This window comes from Mytilus edulis, chromosome 4 (genome assembly GCF_963676685.1).
Source record: "Mytilus edulis chromosome 4, xbMytEdul2.2, whole genome shotgun sequence".
NCBI lineage: Eukaryota > Metazoa > Mollusca > Bivalvia > Mytilida > Mytilidae > Mytilus > Mytilus edulis.
The window spans coordinates 70,900,799-70,928,647 of NC_092347.1; the positions used below are offsets into that span (position 1 = coordinate 70,900,799).

The 27,849-nt window shown below is 32.4% G+C and overlaps 1 long non-coding RNA gene across 1 annotated transcript; it reads right to left on the reverse strand.

Annotated features, from left to right (window-relative positions):
• Nucleotides 1–109: 109 nt before the first annotated feature.
• Nucleotides 110–27,849, reverse strand: LOC139520399 (uncharacterized). Its single transcript, XR_011663878.1, has 3 exons — nucleotides 27,726–27,849; nucleotides 25,127–25,272; nucleotides 110–382 (listed from the first exon to the last, which is right to left on the reverse strand). It is a non-coding gene; the product is annotated as an uncharacterized lncRNA (long non-coding RNA).

The window sequence follows — 27,849 nt, forward strand, 5'->3', positions numbered from 1 at the left end:
AATATTTTCTGTCACATAAACATTATAGAAGATATACAATCATTTTATGATATAATAAGTTGTAGAAAAGTAGAGACAATAACCTCTTTTTGGGCAGCAATAAACTCAGTAAATAAATATAGATTTTAATTCTTAAATTCATTATTAGAAATACATTTATGAGACACAACCGGATCTTTTATACGAAAAAAAAAATCATAATTTTATCCCAGTGTTTCAGTTCATATTTTGACAAAAATCCATCCATATATCTGCAAATAACAAAAATTTTGCAAAAATTCTGACACCTCAGGTTGTATTGTCTGACTTCACGTTACTCTTTAGTTCATTACTTCACATCTTGGTAGTTTTAAACCATCAGTTCACTTGTTTATCATTGTTCCTGAAAGAAAAAAGTAAATATTATTGTACATATATTAGTGTTGTCAAATCGTACACTTTTGCCTAACCGGTTACTCGGAACATGTTCTTGGATTAATTTGCACTTCTCATAAGTGCAAATTGGAACCACACTTTTTTTTGTCGTAGAATCATCAAATTTGGCAATAATGTACCTCTGGGGATAAATAACACAATACAAAAATAAATTTGATATGGCTCGCCCGGTTCGGCAACTGGAGCGAAAACAGTGACAAAATCCTGTAGGATATTTTTTTCTCCCATAGGATTTTTAAAAATCCTACAGGATTTTGAGAAATCCTATAGGATAAAGTCATAATCCCGTAGGATATTTTAAATATCCTATGGGATATATAAATCCTATCGGATTTATTTATCCTATAGGAAAATTTATCTCCTATGGGATTAAATTAATATCCTATGGGATTTAAAATCCTGTAGGATTTTCAAAAAAAGTGTTAAATCCGATAGGATTTTTTTTATCCTATAGGATTATCATGAAAGACTTTTTGACAGAAACTAATGTCCCTTAGGATATTTTTTTCTCCTAAGGGATTTATTTTGTCCTGTGGGATGTTTTTTCTCCCATGGGATATTTTTTTCTCCTACCGGATTTTTTTCTCTCCCTTAGGATAAATTTTGTCCTGTAAGATATTTTGTTTTCCCTTAGGATTAACTTTGTCCTATAGGATTATTTTTTCTCCCATAGGATTAAATTTTGATACGTTTTGTCATCTAAGATGGATTCGTCAGTTTTGTTGGTTTCTTACAAACGTTAACAATTGTTGCTACATAGATATTGATCACTACGTAGCTACTACGATATTGAACTCAACCTTTGTATTTAGCCTAGCTGCTACATAGATATTGATACCAGGGATCAGTTCAATATCGTAGCGACTATGTAGCTGCTATCAAAATCTAAGTAATAACTAGTCTATAGTTACACGTTCAATAGTCAATATCTACGTAGCACTACGTAGCTGCTACGATATTGAACGCGTCCCAGGGTTGGGTTCAATATCGTAGCAGCTACGTAGCTGCTATCAATATTTATGTAACAACTAGTCTATAGCTACACATTCAATAGTCAAAATCTACGTAGCACTTCGTAGCTGCTACGATATTGAACTCCACCCATCTACGTAACCGCTACGATATTGAACACGACCTTGGGTTGTGTTCAATATCTTATCGGCTATATAGGGCTATGTAGATTTATGACTTTTGAACGGGTGGCTAGCCTAGCTGCTACATAGATATTAATAGCAGCTAAGCTAGCTTCTCGTTCAATAGTCATAAATTTACGTCGCACTACGATATTGAACGCAACCCTGAAAAGGGTCGTTATAGTTTCAATAATTATCGAAACGGATACATGGAAATACTACTTTATAGGATTGTGCAAATCTTGCCTTCGTATATGGTTTTCATGATATTAATTATTAATGAGTCTGTTTAATAAATGTTGTTTGTTTTACGTCCTGTGGCAAATATTACATGTATGTTCATAACGAGAACACAATAGGTAGGCTTTTCATAGCAAATATAAAAGGTTGACTGAGAGAATGGACATGGAACTTGGAATGGTAATGCAAAATGAGGATATATTGAATAAAAAACAGAGCTGCCTCAATTAATTGTGCAAGAGTACCAAATGTGCAGAAGTCTTCCGTGCATGAAATCTATGCTTAAATCGACCATCGTTTTTCAAGTACAGTTTTTAATAATATCAACTGGTTAAATGCATTTTGATGGCATAAATAAAAGGGAGAGTTCTTTTAGATTGGATTATTTATAGCACTTTAGTTTTTTTGGTATGATACTATATTTCAGATTTCTCTTGGTTATGTTTTTGCACTTAGTGCGGGAAATCGTGGTTTCAAATCCCGGCCTGGTCAATCCAAATACGTCAACATTTAAAATTGCTGTTCCTCCGCTAAGCAAGTGGAATTAATAATTTAATTACACCTCTCCTCCATTACATGATATATCTGTAAAAAAAGACTGGTATGCTCGAGTGGCTAAATGATGTCCAAATGCGGAGTGTTACCTTGTGAACTAGCACGTTAAAAATCTTTCTCGACACTATCAGTCTAGAACAGGGTTCATATTCAGTATAACATTTGGAACTTGAATTTGTCTCTGGACAGGTCTGGATATAAGGCATATTCAACGTTCATTATATATCTACTAAATCGTTAATAAATAAAGAAGTATTTTCCTTGTACTGATTTTTATTTCATGTACTTGGTTTGATTTCCACGAATTGATATTATAAAAATGGTATGGTTAAACTTTTCACAAAATATGTATGTGCCTTTTGTGATATTTTAAATGGCAGGTAATATGAAATTAGCTCCTTACTTTATTTATACATGGAACGTTTTTGTTTGGCTTGATAAGGTGTATAGGGATCTCTCTATAATAAAAAAAACCCAAAAGACTGTAAAAATAACTTTCAATATCTTGATTGTCTGTGTTGTTGGGTTGTTGTCTCATCAATATTTACTCTTAATCCCTTTTTTCGAACCCAAAGGGTAGACTTGAGCACAGAAATATTGTCCACTCTTGACTTCATCAGCTCGACTTTCGACTTAACCTTGCTGAAAAAGTAAAGCCCCCCCCCCCCCCCTATTCCTACCAACGTGAAAATTAGTTAACAGACTAAGATGGCCACTACGATGCTTTATGCTGTTGTTTTTTAATCGCTGCCTATTGCAGCTATCATTCCTGGTTTTGGACAGAATAAAAAGTAGATGTGGTTCGATTGTGAATGAGACAACTTCAAACTATTGCTTTCCACCAAGGTCCACATGAAGCTGATGAACGCAAATTTATATAAAAAAAAAGAAGATGTGGTATGATTGCCAAAGAGACGAATGACATAGAAATTAACAACTATACATGTAGTTCACCTTATGGCTTCCCACAATGAGCAAAGCTTTTGTATCTAATTTTATTTTATATGATTAATGTATTGCCTTGTGTCGTTTCTTTTGTTTACTAGTATATTGAATGTCTCTGATGGTATGAATCTTACTTCATGAAATTTAAAATTATACCCTTTTTCAATAATAGGCTACCGCAATAAAGATATAAGCTTAATAAAATAATTATTTCAGATTTTCACTCGTTCAGGAAATGTCATATATATATACGGGACAAGAATGAGTTTTAATGGCGAAAAATATTTTTTTAAACAAATGTGCATGTGTAAGCTGTTTTGTGATGTTCTATTCTATCAGGAGTTTCAGAAAAGGGGGAATAAAAACAATTATGCCAAAAAACAGTTTAACTTGCGAAGCTTTCTTTGGTATTCAATGTTACAAAAATAGTTATTCTTTTGTAGATTTAGAACTTTGAACACAATTAAAAAAATGTCTATTGAAATTGGTAGATGGCAAAATAGTTAAAGAGAACATTTCATTTATTATATATACTTTATGTAAAATTAGGTGAAATTGAGGACGAGTTTCATTATAAAGTTGAAACAAAACGAAAAGTGTATTTAACGTTTTTTGTAAATAGCTTCTCAAATATTGAATTGATTTTATCAAAACAAAAAGTAACGATATTTTTTCATATAATAACATACAGATTTTGCGCATGACAAGTTTGCACAAAACGAGCAACAAGAATGAGAGATTGGGGATCAACCTGGAGAACATACGTCTATATTGATATTTCTAATTAATTTACACAAATTTTTCAATACACGAATATTTTTTGAAATAAATAAAGTGCCGAATGCATATCTATACCACATCTTCCTATATCTCACACTCACACCACATCTTCCTATATCTATAACTTGCCTTGGGTATACTTTTTATGTCCCTATTCGTACAGGAAGTCCTGTGTTGTTATTTAGACGTACCGATCCACAATATCTGACACACATTTGCAAAACAGGTCATTTGTAATATAAGCTGGAAAAATTTCATAGTTTTAGAATAAAGCGGAGCATCGCAATTGCGTTAAAAATTAATATTTAATTTCCTACCAAAAGATATTGGTTTTTGTTTTCAATTCTTTCTCAAATTTAGATATAGAGTTGACACTGCAATGTTTTGTATCAGGTTTATTCCACTCAGGAACTATAGAAGGAATAAACGATTCAGGGAAAGCCTGCAAAATGGAACCACAATTCAAAATTTTTGTGTTTACTTTGCCTTTGTTTTATTTTGTTTCTAAGGAAATTGGTATGTAAGCTTCTTTGTTTATTTAAAGAAGCCAATTTTGAGATACAAAGTGAGAAACAAAGCTTTTGCGATTTCATTTCCTTATTTACAACACTAGAGTTTACAGACTATCATTATACCTTGAGAGACATATGAGAGTATGTGGCGTCCGTGGGGTTCTTCAAATTCGATTACAGAAGTAATATAGAAAAACTCCAAGGGGTAAATACTATATTACGTTTTTAAAAGAGAATATAAATCATAACTGTCTTCTATGAACGATAACTTTAAAACTGATGTCAATGCTTTTTTTTTAACAATTCATCTTTATTCAACAATTGAAGATGAATACCATTTTATTGTATAATGTAATAAGCAGTGATGTAAGAAATATAATTCACAATGTGCATGGGAGAACTAAATAATTTAGTTAACTTAATCATATGAGTCTAAAGCCCGTTCTGTCATTATTAAGAGACGCTAAAGAACTGGACAACTGTGGAAATATAAGATTTTAAGATTTGGAAATAAATGAAATTGGTGTCACAAATGGTATGTCTGCTTGTATTTGATTTTTTTTTATAAATATATATGATGCTCTTATACACAATTATTAATGGTTGTTTTACTTCGCTTAGTTATAGCATTTAACAAATAACTCTTCGTATTCTTATTTTCTGCATCAAATAAAATTTATAATGGAATATTTTTTAAAAGACAAGGAAAATGAAAAAAAAATATATACAACAAAAATAAGCAAAAGGAGATGTGGTATGGCTGTCAATGAAACACCTATCCACAAACGTTGAAATTGAAGTAGCTGTAAGAAATAAATAAGTCATATTTACAGTCTAAAAATGTGTTTAGCCGGGGCCTGAACATCAAATTACACATATCTATACTTGTAATGCATTTGTAAACAAGTTCGTACCCTAAATATGTTCCTCTCCTAAACATGTCGATGAAAGTGTTTAACCCTATATGTATTTAACCTGACCACATGTTAAAGATAAACATGTTTGGTACTGCCTCTTATAAATAAGTGAAACATTCTCAGTAAATCACATCAGAACTTAGATCAGACTAAAACCTCACTTAAACTGAATATATTTGTTTTTGTAGAACAGGAGTTTAGTATCCCATAAAACATAAATCATTATAAAGAGACCTAGGCAGCAAAGATAGTCATTAGAATCTTTTTGCATTTGCCTGTGTTCTATCCTTTTAAAAACCTTGCGGTGAGGCATGGTTTCTGACATCAGAAAAAAAAGTGAAGTATAGGCCACTGGACGTTAAGCAACCAAGTATTAAACCTCACCTTTCCGTGAAGTGTTTACAATTATTTGTATTTTTAAAATAAAAAAAAAAGGATAAACATTTCCAAAAACTGAAAATATTTGAGAAGACGCTATTACCTAAGAAGTAAAAAATTTACCAGACAGAATACACACGGCAGAAACAAACAAACGAAAAAAAACCAAGAGAACAATTTGAAATACCATATACATGTTAAAATCGGTATATACAAGCGGATTATAAACGGGACAGGGTTGAGCGAACATGAATTTCTACTGATTACACTAAAGGTGGCAATCAACCGATTGAAGCACGTGTCGAGAAAATATTAGATAACTTTCTAATTAAAAATGACATAATTATAAAATTTGATTTTATGATTTTTTACAAAGTCTTTTTCTAGATGCCATATCCGTTGTGATAGTATCTTTCCATCAGGTCATTAGTGTACAATTTTGTTCTTAGTGCACTAAGGAGGTCCTTTGTAGTATTTCTACGAATCCCATGATTTACATGTATGCTGAGGGAAAAGTCGCACATGTTTTTATAAGTAGGACGAAAGTCACAAAAATGTAATCAAAGTTTACACGTAGGGAAAAAGTCTGTGAGAAAGGTTTAAATAATTTTATTTAACATCTTCATATTTTTTTCTGCGAAATCATAACTTTGCTAGCCGTTAGGCAGCAACCATTTGATTTTCTGGGGGGGGGGGGCTATGGTTTTTTTTGGAAAAAAAAGTTTGTTTCCAGTTTTTGGAGAAAAAAATAATTTGTTTTTGATTGTGAGAGAAAAAAATTGTTTGTTTCACCCCCAGCTGCCACTATATGTAATGCTAAAATTGAAAGAAAAAAATTGTTTTCGACTTGTCGCGAAAAAAATAGATTGTTTTTCGCCATAGGCGAAAAAAATGTTTGTACAGAAAAAAAACCCATAGCCACCCCCCCCAGAAAATCAAATGGTTGCTGCCTTAAGACGGAACGATATTCCATACCGCAGATACCATTTAATGATAGACTTTGTAAATTTTGTAGTTCGAACTGTGTGGAAAACGAAATACATGTTTTAATGGTCTGTCTTTTATATACAGACTTCCGATATGAACTTTTTAAAACATCACGTGAACATATTAACTTTGACAGAATGAACACAGAGAAAAGATGTATTGCTCATATGAACTGTAAATACAAACAAAAGTTTTTAGCTCGTACAATAAAATAGTTTTTTTATTAGAAGAAAAAAGTTTTTATGAAATTATGATTTACAAACAATATATCTTCAGTATTATTTTTGTCTTTCTTTGTGCATATTTGTTTCTTACATAAAGGTTACTGTGATGTGTTTCAAATAAAATCCCAAGTTTATATACCTTTATTTTCTTTTGCAAAGATAATTTCAATTGACAATTTTATTATAATATCCATCATCAGAATATTAGCATTTTAATAAAGATTTTATTCGTTTATTTTGTTACTTATATCAGGGACATATAATACATATATGTATTATATGTCTCTGCTTATATCAAATGTGGATATTATTTTAATTTCATCAAAGATTTACTAAACAAATCCTGGATTTCATTGATAAAGATGTGTGTGTAACTATACAAATCCTTGTTGTAACTAATTCATAATTGTATATATTTTAATTAATTTTATTGTAAATTTAGTGTCTCGTAATTTTATGAAGGCTGGCTATCGATCTTTGTTTTAACTGTAAGACCAATGTGCGACACTATAATGAAATAATCATTATATTCATCTTTTATATTTAATCTCAATTACCAGATTAAAATTTCACACCTAATTGAACATTGCAGATGTACGCTGACCACTACGGCACGGGACGTTTGCGCTTTTTCATAGGACATTTGCGCTTTTTTTTGTGGACACTTGAGCTTCAAAACATAGGACATTTGCGCTTTTTAAAAATGGACATTTGCGCTTTTTACATAGGACATTTGCGCTTTTTATATATATATATATATATGACTTCCCTCCTCTTTTATCCGGGCTTGGGACCGGCAGGTTTGACCTGGCAGAGTTAAAGTCATTCTTTATGGTTAAAAGTTTAAAAATCCATTATAGCACATTCATGTCATAGCACATTGTTGATATATGTTTAAAAGTTTATGTACAGCTAAAAGTAAACATTCTTAAGAAATAAAATCAAGTACTGTCATCACAATTACAAGTCAGTCTTAGCTTGATATTTGAAGCCCAATGAGTGAACAAATTTTGCTCTTGTTATCTGCCCTGATTGGAACTTAGCCCACATCTCAAATAAATGATCGAGTTTCTCCTTCTCAATTCTTGACTGGGGAGCCTGTTCATCAATGTACCGAATCTTAATATAATTTACTGACTGTTGTTCAATAATGGTCTTCAAAAATATAAAAATGGCAGGATGAGTCATGTAAAACTGTGCATTGTAGTGAGCATGGAATGATTCTGGACCATTTGTTGTACGCTTACTGTAAGATGGCTGTTCAGCCCATAATATTGGTGGAAATCTTGATTCAGTTGTAACGTAATTTTCTGTCAGGTAGTCTGCAAATTTGGAACATCTCGGTTCTTTAGGTGCTTCAGCCATCATGTCTTCAACAAAAGAGTCTTCAACATCTGCATCCGGAAGAAAAGAAAGTCCGAAAAATTTGTGCAACCATTTTCCCACTTCAGTTGTACATTCCTTGTATTCTTTAGAGAGTCCTAATGCTTGAATTTTTCTCCACCAGGCTTGGGACAGATGGAAACGGCAGCACTTCAAGAGGGCTGATGGAAATAAATTTCTAACTACAACCATAACCCGGTCTTCAAAGTCAACATGAACCGTCTTAGGTTTCAAAGTCAAATTTCTATCATTACATAATTCAACTAGTTTGGTAAAACAATGATGATATATTTCTTCAGACTTCCCAGTCAACAGAATAAATACAAGGGGAATATAGTTCCCATTTTTAAATCCATGAATGGTATAGAGCTGATTAAAAAATTTAGGGCAAAATTTAAATGTTCCGTCCATAAAAATTTCTTCAACATAACACAAGCATTCTAAATTGGTTGTACATGTAAAGATGATTATTCCATTTTCTCTGTCATTGACTTGAAGAAAATTTTCGAATTTTGAGGTCTGTACAGGATAACCTTCAAAGAGAGTGTGAACCTCTTCTCTTGACTTAGGCAAATTCGGTTGGGATTTTCTTCTCACTCTATACATTGCCTTTGAAACAGACTTTAAATCCTTAGGATGTAAAGAATCCTCACCAACATCTTTCAATCCAGCACGAATGATTTTTGATGGTCTCTGTGTGAGGTCGTCAGCAGCCTTTCGTTTTGCATACACTCTTAGCTGATATATACATTTTTTTTCTTTACTTGTCACTATAACTTTAAAATCCATGTTCACTGTTTAAATGTGAACTATCTAATGACAAATATACATGTAAGTTAAATTTATTTACGTAATGATTACTTCTCATTAAGATTACAGGTAGTCGACTATAGGTAAAAAGCGCAAATGTCCGGTCAATTTAATACAGGTGAATCAAAATTAAAAGCGCAAATGTCCTATCGTTTTACAGGTAAAAAAGCGCAAACGTCCTGCGCCCGACCACTATGTGTATATACCAAGAAACTGCTAGGTGTGAAAATAAGATGTGTCAATTGTATTAATTCTATAATTGTTCAGTCTTTTTCTGTGTTCTTTATATATATAAGCACTTCGTCATTCTCTATTCCTTATCTTTTTCTCTATGTTTCTGTAGTCATTATTTATTTTCCTTTATTCGGCACGATTAACCCATTATTCACTATTCATCGACCCCATCCTGACCCTCTTTTTTAATGAACCGTTAGCAAATACGTCTCGAAGGTGGCAGCATACATCACAGTCCACGACATTATAAACTAGTAAGGCACACATACTGCTGGTGATCAACCTTTGATTTATAAACTAGAATAAATATACTAAAAAATTTTAAAGATAATATATATTTTTATCCAATTTCTTTCGTCCGTTTTTTATCGACAAATGGTTCAGTTTTTTTTTCGCAGTTTTAAGTAACGTTATAATATATATATTTTATAGAATAGCTTAAAAGCAGATACATATCTTTATTTCGTGTCAAACCATTTCTTGGAACTTGTGAAGCTTTTTATGATAAATGGAATATTTTTTTTCCCGATTGACCTATTGATATCCATAATTTGTTTTATAAACCAATTGAAATACCAAACACATGACGAAAAAACAGTCGCCGAAAAAACATATTCATAGTCAAACTGTTTGTACACACGTGCGTGATTAGCGGTCCATGGTTGAATGATCATGAATTTCAATCGATTACACAGATTGCAATCAATATTGAACGTGGCATGTGTCGATAAAACATTAAATTTTGTAATTCTTAAAGATGTTATTAATATAAAATATTGAATTATTTATTTTGAAATAGTTTACTTCTATAATTCATTCCCTAGTGCCAATTATATCATATCGTCTGGTCCCTTGTACTTGCATCACTTTTTATTAAAATTGTCATAAGAATCTTTCGACAATTTCAATCACACAGATGAAGCTTTAAAAAGTTGAAAAATATTTTCACGAGTCCAACAGTTATGGTGGCCGGTTAAGGCCATTTCGCGTTTTCGCGTTTTCGCCCATCATATTATATAGGGCGAAAACGCGAAATCGCGAAGTCGAAAACGCGAAAACGCGAAGTCGAAAACGCGAAGTCGAAAACGCGAAAACGCGAAATATTTTTTCTTTCCGATTTCGCGTTTTCGACTTCGCGTTTTCGCGTTTTCGCGTTTTCGACTTCGCGATTTCGCGTTTTCGCCTTTTCGCGTTTTCGCGATTTCGCGTTTTCGCGTTTTCGCGATTTCGCCTTTTCGCGTTTTCGCGATTTCGTGGTTTGTGGTTTGTGTTTGCTATTTCGAAAAGAAGTTTAACTTCTTCCGTAGTACCTTGAAATAAAATATATCCATCATCCTTCATACGTTTATGAAATAATATTTTGTTTTTGTGTGGAAAGATGTTTAGAATTTTATTTATATGTTGGTATATAGCTATATAAAATAAAAATAAAACGGACGACCTCTGAAGAGAGTTACCTGGAATATAATTCCGAAAGAACTCGAAACATTGTACACGTAGCACGTAATCAATGTAAGGTCGGAAATGTGATCCATACTATAAACGGGTGGATATTGGATCAATATACCTATAATTTAAGGCGAAAAGGCGAAAACGCGAAATCGCGAAAACGCGAAAAGGCGAAATCGCGAAAAGGCGAAATCGCGAAAAGGCGAAAACGCAAAATCGCGAAAACGCGAAATCGCGAAAAGGCGAAAAGGCGAAAACGCGAAATCGCGAAGTCGAAAACGCGAAAACGCGAAGTCGAAAACGCGAAAACGCGAAGTCGAAAACGCGAAATCGGAAAGAAAAAATATTTCGCGTTTTCGCATTTTCGACTTCGCGTTTTCGCGTTTTCGCGTTTTCGCCCTATATAATATGATGGGCGAAAACGCGAAAACGCGAAAACGCGAAATGGCCTTAACCGGCCACCATAAACAGTTGACGTGCTTTCTTTATCATGTTTAAGCATGCGAAAATGTATTCTTAAAAAATCTAAGAGACACAGAAAACGTAATACTACTAGTATACGAAATCATTCAAGTTTGCATAAAGATGATAACTCTAACTTAAAAAAAAAAAAAAACGTTCAGAAATATGAAAAGGAAAAGATGGACTTCTTTCTTGACCAAAATACAAAACTAGTAAACGGTGAATGTATATGTACTACTGTAGACTTTGTTATGATGACCTTTAACTTAATAAATATTTAATTTTTATTAATTCAATCAATAGGTATACCTTAATTAAATTTTTTCCGGAATAGTAATTTCTTTTTCTGGAAAAGTAATACCAATTTGCGGAAACGTAAAAACGCCGCTACTTATTTCGGAAAAGTAATGCACGAAAATGCGGAAACGTGAAATTGGACTTTTGGAAAAAAAAACTACTTAAGGACATGTTAGCGCCGACATGAGTTGTAAGAAAAGATTTCCAAAACAACCATATCATTAAGAAGGAATGTTTACATGCTATACTCTCGTACTAGTATTACAGGGTTCTTGTGGCGTTCACCTTAGACACACATCTTTTTAACGATGTTTAACAAGAAAATCCCTATTTAGCGGACAAGCAAATTTTTTTTTCTGTTATTGAATATCGAGAAAGAAAATAAATCCCGAAATTAATTTGGAACTTTGATACTCAATATTTTCCCATCAAAATATTCACAATTAGTGTTCGTCCAGTGGCATACATAACAATCTTATTTCTATATGCAATCAACAATGAGCAAAACCCTAACCTTGTAGTCATTTATAAAAGACCCGAAATGATAAATGTAAAAACAATTCAAACGAGAAAACTAACGGCCTGATTTATGTACAAAATGTGAAAATTCCTTGATAACCTGAATTTTCTTAATTATTTGCCTACAATATATAAGTCACTGTTTAAGAAAAATAAAAAATAAAATTCTGGGACTATTATATTAACGTTAGTATAATAGTCCAAGAATTAAAGTGTTAATAAAATAAGAGCCTCACATTTGAAAGTTTAAAAACATTTCGAAGATAAAAAAAAAAAAAGTAAAAAAATATACAAAACAGACTTTTTCGTTCATTTTGTAACATGAATGAGGCAGTTAGTTTTCTCGACTGAATTGTTTTACATTGTCATTTCGGGGCCTTGTAAAACAGACTATGCGGTATGGACTTTGCTCATTGTTGAAGGCCGTACAGTGACCTATAGTTGTTTATTTTTGTGACAATTTGGTCTCTTGTGAAATGTGGTCTCATTGGCAATCATACCACATCTTTTTTATGTATTTAAATCATTTTACAAGACATCAAATTGTTATTTTGTGTTACTGTTGCAGACAATTCTTTTCAAATATTAAAAATTATTTTAATTAAATGGAATTTTGCATTTGCACCCGCTTGAAAAAAATAAAAACATATAAAGAAGCAACATCGAAATTCTCTGTACTTTAAGCGGCATTTTCACATGAGTAAAATATAAGGTCAACGTTTGAAACTTTTTCAGTCTTGTTCCGTCTTGTTCCATAACTTTCAGTCTTGTTCCGTCTTGTTCCGTATTTTTCAGTCTTGTTCCGTAACTTTCTACCCAGTCGTATAAACGAATCGTCGACAAGAGCGTACATTTTTTGGAACAACGTCAAAATCGTTGTTTTATTAGGAACGTCGTGTTACGCTAAGTGGCACCAATACCGGGCGTAACGTCAATATAAATCTGTGATTTTACTATGTCCACAACTTCGATGAACCAAAGCAGGTTAAACATCGACCTGTATCTAAATCAAATTGGTTCTCTTCTTCTTCTTCGTCTTCTTCTTTTGGTATACAATAGTCTATCGACATTCGATGATTACATACTGTTGACATACGTGGACTAGTCTATTTACAAAACTTTTACCCCAATTTATTCAAAATATATGTTTTTTTCTTATGTTTAATGTATACATGTATATATTTTAAATTGCGCTATAGTTCCGTAACTTTCTACCCAGTCGTATAGACGAATCATCGACAAGTGCGTACATTTTTTTAAATCAATATTTCTGGTATGTTCCAATCTGTCCTTCACTATTGACATCGAGTATATATTACATTTTCCCAAAGTCAACCTTGGAAAAAATATTTAAATAGATTGTAATTTCATCAAATCTTATTTTTCGGGTATTATTTATATTTTTATTTTACACCAGAAATGTTATTTATAAACAAGCGTATGAGTTTAGTTATGACCAGTAAGACAGATTTGTATATTATACATCTGATAGTTCAAAATGGAAAGTTATAAGTTATCGGCCGTGTACACTGAATATTACCTGCAGAAGTGAAACGATGCATGAACTTGCAAGTCCGACAGGAAATCGCTTGAATACTTGGAATTGTCACCTCACACCCCTTACAATACCTTTGGAAGTAATACCTTAAGCCATGCTGGTGATCAGATGAGGGAAGATCAGAATTTATTTGAAACCAGGTGCTCCGCAGGGCGCAGCTTTATACGACCGCAGAGGTCGAACCCTGAACAGTTGGGGCAAGTATGGACAAAACATTCAAGCATGATACAGCTCTGAATTTGGATTGTGATCAAATTTTTGACATTACATGGTTTTTTTTTTACACAAAACAAATGCCAAGATTTTACAAATCAATTAAAGATTTCTTCTTCAAACTTTTTAAATCTAAAATTAAATAGTTGACACAGCATAGGTTTCTGACACAGAATGAATGTGGTCTAATGAACTTAAAAGGTTTTTTTTGCCTTTGAGCAAATCACTATGCTGTTGAATATTAATCCTCTCAAAAAAATGTTTGAAGAAATTTTCTTTTTATTTATGAAATCTGAAATGAGAAAAATTTAACCCCCCCCCCCTTTTTTTCACATCCCCGTTTCCCTTTTTCAAAACTGATATCAATTCAAATTTCTAATGGAGTTTGCAACAATAACTACTCATTTAAATACATCATAAAATATTAAGATGTAAAAAAACTGCTTGTTATCACTGAATGGTAAAGATTATTTAAATTTATTAGTTGGTAGTAAAAAGTGTATATACATTGTATATTGTATATAACAAAGATTTAAGTTGATTCTGGACAAAGAAAGATAACTCCAATTAAAAAAAATTCTTGCTATTGCACAAATAGGATATTTCTTGCTTACTATTCTGGACAAAGAAAGATAACTCTAATTAAAAAAAAATTTGCTATTTCACAATATTGTGCAATTAGATATTTCTTGCCATTGCACAATACTGTGCAATTGAAAAGACTTGCTATTGCACAATACTTAATATAATAATTTTAGATCCTGATTTGGACCAACTTGAAAACTGGGCCCATAATCAAAAATCTAAGTACATGTTTAGATTCAGCATATCAAAGAGGTCCAAGAATTCAATTTTTGTTAAAATCAAACTTAGTTTAATTTTGGACCCTTTGGACTTTAATGTAGAATTTAAAATTTGAAAACAGGACCAAAAATGAAGAATCTACATACACAGTTAGATTTGGCATATCAAAGAACCCCAAGGATTCAATTTTTGATGAAATCAAACAAAGTTTAATTTTGGACCCTTTGGACCTTAATGTAGACCAATTTGAAAACTGGACCAAAAAAATTTCAATAATCAAGAATCTAAGTACATTTTTAGATTCAACATATCAAAGAACCCAACCGATTCATTTTTTGTCAAAATCAAACTAAGTTTAATTTTGGACCCTTTGGACCTTAATGTAGACCAATTTGAAAACGGGACCAAAAGTTGAGAATCTACATATACAGTTAGATTCGGCATATCAAAGAACCCCAATTATTCAATTTTGATGAAATCAAACAAAGTTTAATTTTGGACCCTTTGGGCCCCTTTTTCCTAAACTGTTGGGACCAAAACTCCCAAAATCAATACCAACCTTCCTTTTATGGTCATAAGCCTTGTGTTTAAATTTCATAGATTTGTATTTACTTATACTAACATTATAGTGCGAAAACCAAGAAAAATGCTAATTTGGGTCCCTTTTTGGCCCCTAATTCCTAATCTGTTGGGTCCTAAACTCCCAAAATAAATACCAACCTTCCTTTTGTGGTCATAAACATTGTGTTTAAATTTCATAGATTTCCATTTACTTAACCTAAGGTTATTGTGCAAAAACCAAGAAAAATGCTTATTTGGGCCCTTTATTGGCCCCTTATTCCTAAACTATTGAAACCAAAACTCCCAAAATCAATCCCAATCTTTCTTTTGTGGTCATAAACCTTGTGTCAAAATTTCATAGATTTCTATTAACTTAAACTAAAGTTATGGTGCGAAAACCAAGAAAATGCTTATTTGGGCCCTTTTACCTAAAATGTTGGGACCAAAACTCCCAAAATCAATACCAACCTTCCTTTTATGGTCATAAACCTTGTGTTAAAATTTCATAGATTTCTATTCACTTTTACTAAAGTTAGAGTGCGAAAACTAAAAGTATTCGGACGCCGGACGACGACGACGACGACGACGCAGACGCCAACGTGATAGCAATATACGACGAAATTTTTTTCAAAATTTGCGGTCGTATAAAAAGTTTATTACTTTAAAGAATTATGAACAAATTATATTTTCGAAAACAATTTTCACGGAACACTTATTCATGACTTCAACTTTGACTCTTTACTTAATTCCAATATTAAAAACAACAGACCATGGTAATTTAAAAAAAATGCAAAAATTTTCCGTATAAAGTTAGTTAGTCGAATAAAACAACAGTACGATTGACAAGATATCGACACGCAATTACGACTACATCCTTATTCTTTCAAAAAGAGATTCCCAGGCAACCTCAGAATATAAAGTTTCAGGTTTTGTAAATATTAATAGACCTGTTACTATTCTTGCGGCCTCTAATTGCAAATTTTCTAATTTCCAAGGATCCGTGTTGAAGGCTGTTCTTTGACCTATTCAATTTTTAAATAAAATATGTTTAAACTAAACGCAGCCTTGGCTATAAAAAGCCTCAAATGTTGAAGGCTATTCTTTGACCTATTAAATTTTTAATAGTCTTCAAATTTCAACAAAATTCCGCGTAAGGGACCACAACTTGGAAATGAAGATAGGTTTTTATAAAAAAATAAAAATCAAAGAGAACACAGAGTGTGTAAAGTTTTAAAATTTTTGATGGATACGAACATTTTTCTCCATTGCCAAATCAACTGTAATATTAGCACTCATACCACTAATTATATTTATATCTATTTTCAGCATAGAATATCTCAGTTTGTTATTGTCGACATTTCTATTACATTTTCTTGATAAAACTTTTTAATACATGTATAAACATTTTAACCAGCTCACCATATTCTAATTTAAGAGTTGGCGCCCATCAAAGCCATGCACACGAAAATATTTATAGGAAGAGAAATAAAACAAAAGCAAAATGATTTGTCCTTTTAATCTCTGAAATTATCAGCAATAATGATTTTTTTTTTTAAAGTTTTAGTTACGAATGATATTCTGGGTGTGTCTAAACACTGCTAAGGAGTCCTTAGTGCACTAAGGACTGATAACATGCCACTAAGAACTAGATGGAGAGCTGTTACATGCAATTTCTTTTCATATTACGGTAGAAATTGAAATTTAATGCATAAATTTCAAATTTTATAGAAAAATAATAATAAATTAAGGAGATATTCAACATTATTTAGACACGTGCCTGTTTTTCTTTGATATGCCGAAAATCCATGAACCGTTTGACACGTGTCAAATTACATATTAATTGATTACACGGGAATCCTTTTGGTAAAGTTGGATACTAATAAATGAATTGTTGTTGAAATTTTATTAACAAAAAAATCTGAATGAAGAAGTATTTTCTCAAGTGTATATTTCTTGTAAATAATAAATTTGTCACCAGAGAAATATATCTAATGTCGGATTTTTATTTGATGTTCATATTAATAAGTGACTGAAATACAAATTTTTATAGATATTTAATTCACATTTATATTATTTTTTTTTAAAGTACGTGTTGAAGTTTGGATAACCGGCAGATGCTTGTTGCGTTTTCATTAAATTCATCTTGTTATTGGGCTGTGATAAGCCCGGTAGTACCGAAAAATTAATCTAATATTTCGTAGCGTTCTTTGTCTCTTGAACCAATTTTATTTTTCAGGTGGTCGGACACATTATCTATAATGTGTTTTGTATACCCGTATCTCTATTCTGTTTATTTTTTCTTGCAAGCGTGCTTTAATGTGGTGACAGGCGACGACGGACATGCGTTTGAACAATAGACTGGTTTGGAGCTGGAACACTTTAGTTTGTTTCTTATGGTGCACTGTTCAAAATTTATTTTCATATATAAAGACATTTTAAGAAATGTATAACTGGACAAAACGAAACCAATAAGATAATGCATTTTTACTACATGCAACACACTAAGTTCCTATATGACCCGTTTGAGTAATATATTTCGGGCCTTCAACAGTGAGTGAAGCGCATAGCACATAGTCATTATTTCATAAATTATTTCGTACGATATGTTAAGCAGACAATTTGTTAAAAACAATACAAATCGGATTTCCTTCTGACATACTTGCCACAGGCATTTGTCTCAGAAAAAAAATTCCTATATACCTTTTCTGAGACAAGTGCCTGTGAAACTTGTTCTTCTTTAAGAAAAGTAGATTTAAAGAAATTTTAGTTTAAAATATTTCTGTCGGCTTTTTCTTTTTTTCGCGTGATATATTTAGGTTTAATTATTCTGATTATATTTTGCATTACAAAAAATAATTATTTACACATCATGTGGTAAAGGCATATTTTCAAGGCATTCATACGAAGCATTCTCTTTCTCTGTCAGAATTATATCTTTAGCTCTAAATTTACACATACTGAAAAAAAATTCGTGAATACTGTACTAAAAAGTGTGGAACATTTTTAAAACATTTGTCTCTTTTATATATTTGAAAATGAAACTTAATCTGACTTAAAATCGGGAAATGATTTTTTTTAACTTCTTTTACTTTTAGAAGAATAATAAAATGTCGAAATATACAAACAAATAAGTAACGTATGAAGCCTTTGTAAACAAATATCAAGCTGGTTGAAAACTAGTGGTTTGGATAAACCCCAAGAACGACACATAATTTTCTCTCTCTCAATTCCATCGTATTGTTTTAGTGAAACCATTTGTATATATACACGCATCTTTGTCGAAATTAAAATAAAAACAAAACACTTATCAATATATATATTTATTTTGTCTTCATATCTCTTACATAACAAGCTGACCACACTCTAACTTATTAGTCATTTAGTAGGCGCACATCAAAGTCGTGCACCTGTGGCAAATAACTTTGTCGGGAAAGAAGTAAAACAAAAACAAAATTATTTGTAACAGTTCTGTAATCATTTTTCAGAAGAACAACACATTTAATTATAAATATTAAGCATACATTTTTTTAGATACAATTGTTTATTACCTAAAATAAAAAGATTATGATTGTTTAATGAATTGTTTTGTCATTTGGCACGTGTCAAACGGTTCATTGATTTTCGGCATATCAAAGAAAAACGGGCACGTGCCTAAATAATGTTGAATATCTTGTTTATTTATGATTATTTTTCTATAAAATTTAAAATTTATGCATGAAATATCAATCTCTAACATAATATGTAAAAATAATACACACAACAGCACTCCTTCTAGTCCTTAGTGGCATTGTATAGTCCTTAGTGCACTAAGGAGTCCTTAGCAGTGTTTAGACGTACCGTGATATTCTAGCCTAACGTGTTGATGTGTCTGTTGTCAGAGATGCACATAGACCTAGGTGAACAATACTGTCTTTAGTTACATCTAGTGTTTAGTTCCATAAAATTTCAGTTATTATCAAATTTTGTTGAAGAATTTATTGGTGAAAGTTAATGTAAATGTTCAGTTGCAAATACTACATGCATATTGAGGACACAATAGAAGAAGTATGGTTACTGGCAAATCTATCCAGGCATCTCCACAATAAAAATATCTTCACGGAAAGCAAGCTAAACTAAATAAAAAAATAAAAAACACTTATGTACGATTTTCAAAGTTGTTTAAGTAATTATAGTGTATTGGATATACCCGTTGGACGCATGTTTCTGTCTTGTCATTACTTTCAATGAAAAGCTGGTGGTATTCTTAGCCCCAACACCATGTGTTGTTTTAAAATTGCTTCTGATTTTATTCACAGTTTTTGTTCAGATGGTGTCACAGTCATGTCTCAGTACCCAACAAGTCGGTTGAGTACAGGAACCCTGATGAGTTCAAAATGATGAGTCCTCTATGCAGAAAGAAAATTCCGCACATAGAGGCGGGCCTCTTTTGGTCACTAAACAATAATGAATAATAGTTCAGAGAAATGGTTGCTACACTAAACACTAAAATGCACTTTTGAACTTAAATTGAAAAAAAAACCACATGCGATTACCAAAGGATAAAGGTTTCTGCTTTGAGACAGGCGATGGATGTATACTCATGACTTTCGATATCTCAACCGGCCCCTATTCCTTTAGCAAATGAGGAATAAACAACCACAATGCATTAAACAAGAGAAAACTCGATTTAAAAGAAGCCAGAGTCAAATGTAGAAATAGGTAACAGAAGAAACTACGCAAATGGCAACAATAAACATAAAATAACAAACGGACCAGTAGCAGTAACTCAATGCAAGCTCCATGTTTGAAGTACACTTATCGGTAGTTTGTGTCATTGGTAGAAAAATTAACAATTCTTAAACAATAATATCTGGGAATATTTGGTCTACTCCAATAAAATAATATCCTTACCTACTACAAAAACATATAAAACTATTCTCTGTTCTTTGGTTGAGTTCACAAATAGATTTTTCTCTAAGATATTTCATTCTCCCATAGGATATTTGTTTCTCCTATAGGATATATATTTCTCCTATAGGATATTTCTTTCTCCCATAGGATTTTTTTCTCTCTTATGAGTTGCTTTGATCTCCCATAGGATTTTTAATCTCCCTTAGGATTTTTAATCTCCCTTAGGATTTATTTATTACCCTTAGGATTTATTTATTACCCTTAGGATTCTTTTTTATCCCACAGGATATTTTTTCTGTTATGAAATCCCTTAGGATATTTATTAATCCTATCGGATATTTTTAATCCCATGGGATTATTTTATTAGACTAATATCCTGTAGGATAAAAAATATCCTATAGGAAATGCTTTTATTTTTCCTAAGGGATTTTTTTAATCCTAAGGGCGAAACTATATCCTATAGGATATTTTTATTCTCCTAAGGGATTTATAATCCCTTAGGATTTAAATATCCTATGGGATTATGACTTTATCCTATAGGATTTCTCAAAATCCTGTAGGATTTTTAAAAATCCTATGGGAGAAAAAAATATCCTACAGGATTTTGTCACTATTTTCACTCCAGTTGCCGAACCGGGCGAGCCACACCAATTTTTTTTTGTATTGTGTTATTTATCCCCAGAGGTACATTATTGCCAAATTTGATGATTCTACGACAAAAAAAAGTGTGGTTCCAATTTGCACTTATGAGAAGTGCAAATTAATCCAAGAACATGTTTCGGATAATCGTTCGACCGATTAACCGGTTAACCGGTATAGTTTAAATTGGGGTTTGAAAGCCTTATCATTAGTACCCTACACATAGATTTAAGATGTGGTATGAGTGTCAATTTGACAACCTTTCATCAAAGTCATAAATTTACGCTTTTAGAATTGATTATTGTCCTTTGGCATTATTAGGCTTGTCTTTGAGGATTCCTGGCGAAGTTTGACTTTTAATAATCAAATACACCGTATCAACTATTATAGCGTCTGTCATAACTTCAGATTGAAAAAAAACAAAACTTCTTGATCTCGTAGAATTGAATATGTCTGAAACCGATTATTCTTTCCTTTTTTCTTGTTGTTTCCGAAAATAATGTGGAGTGTTTCAATTTGAAGATGTGGTATGATTGCCAATGAGACAAATCTCCACAAGAGACCAAAATGACACAGAAATTAACAACTATAGGTCACCGTACGACCTTTTTTTGCTTTGTTTGCTTATTTCTTTAAGCATGTTACTCGTACTATCACGTATACATTGAGTATATTCACATTGGTTTGCATTCCACAATTTTTTAGTTAGCATTTCGCCGTTTAAAGTAAGACTAAGCCTTGCACGACGGAGGTTGCACATTTAGATGTAGATCTACACAAAATTAGATAAAAAACGAACTAATGAAGTAAATCGTAAAATTTAATCGCATTACTGATTTAAAGTTACTGTTAAAAAAACATGTATACTAATTATGTTTCTTTAAGATCCTGCCCCAAGCTGAGAGACAAGTTCTAATTAATTTTATGTTTTTAGGATTAACAATAGCAATCAATATAATGGACAATTGATCTGTCTAATAAATTACCAAGACGACAAATTCATTTATAAATAAAACATATCTTTTTAATGATTTCAAAACAAATTTATTACAAATCTACCAATATTTTAAACTAGAGGCTCTAAAGAGCCTGTGTCGCTCACCTTGGTCTATGTGCATATTAAACAAAGGACACAAATGGATTCATGACAAAATTGTATTTTGGTGATGGTGATGTGTTTGAAGTTCTTACTTTACTGAACGATTTTGCTTCTTACAATTATATCTATCATGAACTTTGCCCATTAGTAACAGAGAACTATATTTGGTAAAAATTTACATAAATTTACCAAATTAATGAAAATTGTTAAAAATTGACTATAAAGGGCAATAACTCCTTAAGGGGTCAATTGACCATTTAGGTCATGTTGACTTATTTGTAGATCTTACTTTGCTGAACATTATTGCTGTTTACAGTTTATCTCTAACTATAATAATATTCAAGATAATAACCAAAAACAGCAAAATTTCTTCAAAATTACCAATTCAGGGGCAGCAACCCAACAACCGATTGACCGATTCATCTGAAAATTTCAGGGCAGATAGTTCTTGACCTGATAAAATTTTTTCTCCCATGTCAGATTTCCTCAAAATGCTTTGGTTTTTGAGTTATAAGCCAAAAACTGCATTTTACCCCTATGTTCTATTTTTAGCGGTGGCGGCCATCTTGGTTGGTTGACCAGGTCACGCCACACATTTTTTAAACTAAATACCCCAAAGATGATTGTGGCCAAGTTTGGATTAATTTGGCCAAGTAGTTTCAGAGGAGAAGATTTTTGTAAAAGATTACTTTAATTTATGAAAAATGGTTAAAAATTGACTATAAAGGGCAATAACTCCTAAACGGGTCAACTGACCATTTTGGTCATGTTGACTTATTTGTAGATCTTACTTTGCTGAACATTATTGCTGTTTACAGTTTATCTCTAACTATAATAATATTCAAGATAATAACCAAAAACAGCAAAATTTCTTCAAAATTACCAATTCAGGGGCAGCAACCCAACAACCGATTGACCGATTCATCTGAAAATTTCAGGGCAGATAGATCTTGACCTGATAAACATTTTTACCCCATGTCAGATCTGCTCTAAATGCTTTGGTTTTTGAGTTATAAGCCAAAAACTGCATTTTACCCCTTTGTTCTATTTTTAGCCGTGGCGGCCATCTTGGTTGGTTGACCGGGTCACGCCACACATTTTTTAAACTAGATACCCCAATGATGATTGTGGCCAAGTTTGGTTTGATTTGGCCCAGTAGTTTCAGAGGAGAAGATTTTTGTAAAAGTTAACGACGACGGACGACGACGACGGACGACGACGACGGACGACGACGGACGCCAAGTGATGAGAAAAGCTCACTTGGCCCTTCGGGCCAGGTGAGCTAAAAAAGTCCGGTTAACCGGTTAGCGATTTTGGTATTCGGTATTCGGTCGTTCGACCGGTTAACCGTTGACAACACTAACATATATACATGTTGTTGTACAATGTATGTAAAACAAAAATTCTAATATGACGTGCTTCTTTCGCTTTGTAAACAACACCGTGATAAAATTCTCGATATATCTATACTTAGCGCAGACTCCAAGATGTACACAAATGGCTGTTTAAATATGCCTCCCACGTAAATCCACATGTATCGTTACCTATGTGTAAACGGTTGTGGATTTCGTTGTATTAACAGTTACAATTGAATAAAACCCTACAGAACATTTATTCTGATTCTGACGCATAACAAAAAGAATTTACACATTAGAGAACGGAAAAATGGACAAAAACAAAATAAATTAAAATTCCGCGAAATTCCAGTAATGATTTTGGCGCATTAACGTCATTTCAAAACATGACGTCATACGTATGAAAACGTCAAAGCTGTAGGTTTTTCTATTGCGTTTACCTTCTAAACTCGGATACAATTGCATTAAAATAAATTATTGAGGTAGGTGTTGCTTGTTTTCTGTTCTATTGCATTATTCGCACATTTACTGATTTCAGCAAGTCAACATGGCGGCTCCTTGGTTACAACATGTCAACAGTGAATTTGACGGTAGCTTACGATAAAAAATGTAAATTTAAAATTGCAAATGTTGGGTTTACTGAGAAGTAACAAAAGGAATCACATTTTTTTTCTAGCGGTTAGTTAAGAAATCATTCATGCAGGTTTATTAAATTTGTTTTACATTTATCAAACAGTGGGTAAAATAGAACAGCCACACACACGGTGTATACCCATCATCGCTTCAGTTTTTTAATGATCGTATTTGTCCTATTAGAATCGAAATAATTCATGGAAGCCATAGATTTGTTGTAAATTTACACATGGCCTGGGCCGTGATATTCGTTAATTTTATCCCTCGCTAACGCTCAGGATAAAATTCAAATATCACGGCCCAGGCCATGTGTAAATTTCCAACAAATCTATGGCTTCCATGAATTATTTCTTAAATTATGCATACATCATGTCCATTAATGTGGCATGGAAAAAAATCCCCTTCTAGTTTTTATACATTTTGTATATATATTTCTTCTTGTTATATGTCATGGTATTTTCTGATATTTTTAATGCAGCAATTAAAAAAAAATGCTGACTTGTGATTTATCATTTGACAGAGGTAAAATTTCATATTTCTGACTTGTGATTAAGCTAATTATAAACACTGATGATGAGTTAAGATACTTGCAAGTGAATAATTCAACCTCATTGAATCCCTATTCATGTGATCTTCAATTAAACCCTTAGCTAGAAATGGATTATGCATGGTTGATGTGTGTTAGGCTATTAATCAGTTATTAGAAAAGAATGTCAACAATGAAAGTGAAATAAAGGTAAATCATTAGATTGACTGATTCTATCCACAAAAAAATCATTCTTATACAGGTAAAATCGAAAACTAGCTTATTTGTTTAACCTTACAAGTTTATACATGTATATAAATACTTGTACATACTTGTATATATCAGTTAGACTGAAATGGGTGATCTTAAATCACTGATTCAAGTAACATTTTGTCCAGAAATGTTGGAAGTAAGAGTTGTCTTTCTTTAATAATCACCAATTTTAAAAGTACTAGTAGTATAAATAAAACACTAAACTAAGTGATTTAATTTTATTGTACTTTAAATATACTGTACAATTTTTATGAATCAGGGACTAATTATGTTCATACATGTATATGAAATCCCATTTAGTCTATTTAAAATCACCTCAGTAAATAGTTTCTGGTTCTTTCTTTTATTATCAGGTATGGAATGTCAGACCTTTTTACTAGGGTCATCCCTCTGACAAACATGCAAGAAAGCTAGTCCTACTGTACCTAGGCCCTCTCGTGTCAAATACTGGTAGACCATTTCTGAAAGACAATTCAACTATAAACATTGATTTCAAAAATTCGGATAACACAAATTCAAAGTGAGGTCAATAAATAGTCTTTTACATGTTTTAATCAAAACAAGTTTTAGATCTATAGAATATAAACAAATTTCAAGACCTGCTTTCTTTCAAATTCCCTCATGAGATTTGTTGACCTGAATTTTAATACTCTATTATATAAACAATGATATTTAAAACAGATATTCAAATGATTTTAAAGGATGTTTAAGCTTAAACAATATACATGTAGTTAGTACTGTTAGATTAAAACACTTGTGACAATATACATTGTTAGAGGAGGATGACCATTATCAGGATTCTCACTACAGATTTTTTTTTTACATGACGAGTCAAGCAGTGAAAAGATGAAATTTTCTTGATACACTTTACATATGCAAGCTCACAAAATTTGCACATCTACATTTGTACATGTAAACAGACACTGACAATTTTTCTAAATACTGTTTCAGTGTTTGTTTTATATAATATTCAGTGGCATTTCCAAAAAAATTCAGGAAAGAGGAAAGGGGGGGGGGGGGGGGCACCGACTGCCCAAGGGGGGCTGTTCAAGTCATGCTTCAGTGATTCCCTATATTTTTCCAAGCATAAGGAAATAAGGAATGGCCCAGCTACCTGAAAAACCCTCCAACTCCATCTCTGCTTTTGACAAGCTTTAAATCCATGATATTTTCTATGTTCTAAATCATATTAATGTGAAAGTTGAGGTCTATTTCTGTATATATACATGTATTATTATTAGTGGGCTGGCGGATCCAGAACTTTTCATAAAGGAGGGCCCACTGACTGAACTAAAGGGGGTGTTCACTCCAGTCATGCTTTAGTGATTCCCTATATAATCAACCAAATTTTTCTCACAAAAGGGGGGAGGGCCTGGCCCAACAGTACCGCCTAAGATTGCCCTTAAATGAGATCTGTCTCACTAGCTGTCATATCACATGTTGTTTTTACAAAGATAAATTACATTGAATTAAAAAGGCCAAAAATTTAACTGTAAAAACAATGTACATGTTCTAAAGGTATTATTATATACATATTTTGCCTTGCAAAAGTCTGCCTTGAGTCACAAGCCCAATGTCTGAGTCTGGTACATGCAAATTTAAAATAGATACAAATTTAGTAAAATAATTTTTGAGGGTCTTATGAAGTAAAAATGTGGAAATTTCTGGTGGCCGTGCTGAAAGCATTAATATGTGCCCCACTGTTTTAGGGTTTGTATGACCAAATGATTTATTGTCTGACATTTTGAGGGTCACACAAAGTTTGTGATACATAGCTGTAAGGCTTCAAAGCAAAAAAAATTGTAAAAGCCTTTCAATACCTCATAATTATTTGGACTAACAACATTACAAGCGTCATCGGATACAGACAGCCTGAGAACCTTTACTAAATTTATCAATATATTTTTTTTATCTTAGGCTTGTACATTTGTACTTCTTTCCAAAATTTCACTTGATGTAGCTGTAGGCCTCAGATCAAAATTAATTTCCTTTGTTCGTGGTCTAGGAATATAGTTCCCAATTATTATATAGGGTATTTCTTCCCAAGTAATCTGTCTACTGTTTTCTTTGAAATGTTTACTATTAAAGTGGTCCTATCAGTTGCATTTATATTGAAATAAGTAAAACATGTGGAAAAAAATTATTGTTGGAAGTGAAAGTAGTGATAGAAATTAGCCTTCGTCATTTATTCAAGATTCAAATCCTACCATTGGCATGCTAATAGGGCCCTCAAAAGAAAAAGCACTGATGGATTGTCCTGGGACAAGTATATTTTATCAGAATAATAATGGTCTATATTTAAAGCAGTTAAATTTATTTCATGTTTGTAGCGGTGCAAATTTTTTTATTCAATTTGACTTTAACTAAAAAATGCACTGTAGCCAAGGGGAAGAATAAATGTGTTCTGAGGCCTGTATATGCCTCTATATAAATATGACACCGGGTGACCCCCCTTTTTTTGGAGGGGGTCTACCATAACATAACGAATCCGGGCCCACTATAAACCCAGGTATTTGAGTTGTAGACATGTTTTGAGGATCACCAGTGATCACTGCTTCTGAAATTGGTTGTGACTTGTGTATGCCTTTTTGAGACCCCTCGCCCATGTTTCACATCATAAAAACACAACTTGTACAAATCTTTCTTTGTAAAAATAGAGGAAATTACTGATTTTTTTCGTCAAAAAAACGAGCAGCACGTTTATATTTTACTTAGAAAGCTTGCAAAGTTGTTTTTAACAATTTTTTGGGCTAGAGTTGCGAGTTTAACATAAAAAGAAGGGCCTCGCGGCCACTTCAAAAGCTTGCCCATCTGTGGGCGATTAATAATTGTTCAAAAAAATTATACCACACGAATCGGGTGAGTTTTGGCTATCTTACTTTCAAGATGGGCAACTTAAAATTACTCCACTCACCTGTAACGTGGCTTTCTGTAACCCACTACCATCTTCGAAGCGGCAAAGAGGAACAACAATGCGTAACTGCGCATGCTCGAGATCGTTCATTTCAAATAGTAAAATTAGCCCATACCGGACGGTA